We start from the raw sequence: 2,169 nt of genomic DNA, 5'->3' as shown, positions 1-2,169 counted from the left end.
ACCATGCCCGGCCTTGAGCATGCCACGTGGACAGGCACACACAGCATTTGCTTTGCTCAGCCGGAAAGTGGGGAGCTCTGCAGTAGGGTTACTTCTGGGTCCGCGTGGTTCACTCCCGTCTCACGTGCTTCCACCCTCAGAAGGCTCAGGGCCTGTTCCATCCCGCCCTGAACCAGGTCGGACTCCGAGGCAGCCCCCGGGAGGGGCTGGAGGGCCTTGCCCACCCTGGCAGGCACCCCGTGTCTGGGGAAACCTCTTGGAAGACCCCAGCGTGTGCCCCCACTGAGGGCCCATGTCCTGGAAGATAGGGAAGCCCTTCCAGGCCGGGCGGGAAAACATCTGGGAACCCCCATGATTGGCCATTGTTGAGCTTGGGGATAGATTTGCATGTTTAGGGAAAAGGGAGAATTCTCTTGCAGAAGTCCCGTTGAGCAGGGGTGGGGGGCTCGGGCGGGGGGGAGCCTAGCTCACATTGGGGCACCTCCAATCTGGCCCCTGGCTCAGCGTGTGACCCTAGACAAGTCACATCACCCCCCAGGGCCCGAGCCCCGAGCTTGAGAGCAGGACTAGGAATGCTGACCCCAGAGGGTCGCTCCGAGGGCTGGGGCGGCTTCAGTCGCACAAAGCCCAGGTCCCGGCACGTGGCAGGGGCGCCGTAAATGGCTGCCCCTGTTGTAATTGTTATTGTTGTAAATGGTAATCACCGTTTCTATTGCCAGTTATCATTATATTTTTGAGTTTGTGAGAAACAGGGAGCCTAGTTTTGGTTTCGCTAGAAAGGGCCCCTGGAATGCACCCCCCCACCCTCACCCCCGCCCCACAGGTGGCAGGATAGTGAGCCCCAGCGATGTTTTCAAGGGGTGTTTTCAAGGGAGCCCGTCCTGCGCTGGCAAAGTCTGGGCTCTCCTTGTCACGGGGACTCGGCGGGAGGCACTGGACACCCCAGGTGCGCCCAAGTCCCCCGGGGTGTGCCCACGGAAGCGGTACCCCTTCCTTTGAGCACCGCGCCTGCCTGGCTGGCCAGGCGGGTGGCAATGTGGTGGGAGGAATTCAGGATGGGCGAGCTCATTCTTCCTGGGCCCGATCCGCACGCACGCGGACCAGACGCCGGCCTCTGCCGCGGGAGGAATTTGTCTCCGAGGGTCTGGGAGACCCAGCGAGATCGCCCCCCTCCGCAGGTCTTGTTGGAACAAGGACGAGCCCTAAAAGGCACCGGCCATGCTTTCTGATGTTCTGGGGCCAAAGAGGAAGAAAAAGCAACAATTGTCTCCGAGCGAAGACAATGGACCTTTTATGTGAAATATTTATTTTCAGGGCCGACCCGGGTCCCGTCGGCTGGGACCTCGGCGCTCGAGTGTCTGGGTAGCGCAGGCCCTAGGAGCTCAGTCAGGGACAGAGATTTATAGAAAAGGAGGAAAGATGGTCCCCCGACCCATGGCTCGGGGGAAGTTTCGGTGGGAACACCTGGCTTTCTTTGTTCGGTGGAGTTTAAACTTTCACAAGTTTATTTTGTTTTCTTCTGTGGCTTTTCTTCTGAAAGGCCGCAGGGGCACGAAGCACCGGCAAGGTAGCCAGGGCTGGGGTCGAGGCCGGAGGGGGCCTCCCTCTCCCCAGGCCCCGCTGGCCTTTGTCTGCTGGGGGGGGGGGGAGGTGTCGCCGAGTGGACGTGAGGAAAACAGGGACTGGAGGAGAAAGGGTCTGTCCCCGGGTTGGGGGTGGCCGCAGAGAGGGGGTTTTGGGCGGTATTTGTGATTCTCTGGTATTCTCTACACCTCCCCCAATCCCATTCTCTGATGAACTTGGGAGTGGCCTGCAGGTCCCGGAGACTCTAGCCTGACCCGTGAAGCCACACGCAGCCCTCAGACCCGCTGCCCTGCTGGAGAGGCTGTGTAACCCCGGAGGAGCCTGGCCAGAGTTAGCGCTGGACGGAAGTTTGCCGCATTCATAGAATGAACAGAATTCCCTCTGAGGCCTGCCCGCCGGCCGGCCGGCCACCTCCCCACTCCTGGCTTGGCCCCTGGGGATGGTGCCGAAGCAGCTCGGCCAGGTTCCCGCTAAATCCACAGCCTCCACGCAGCCGGGAAGGCGCCCTGGGGAGGGGGGCTGGGACCCCAGGCTCAGGTTAGGGCCTCTGGCAGGAATTCATCCAGATGGGGCTTGTAACGAGAG

Source organism: Myotis brandtii, unplaced genomic scaffold (assembly GCF_000412655.1).
Source record: "Myotis brandtii unplaced genomic scaffold, ASM41265v1 scaffold952, whole genome shotgun sequence".
NCBI classification, from domain to species: Eukaryota; Metazoa; Chordata; class Mammalia; order Chiroptera; family Vespertilionidae; genus Myotis; species Myotis brandtii.
This window is presented reverse-complemented; position numbering follows the sequence as displayed.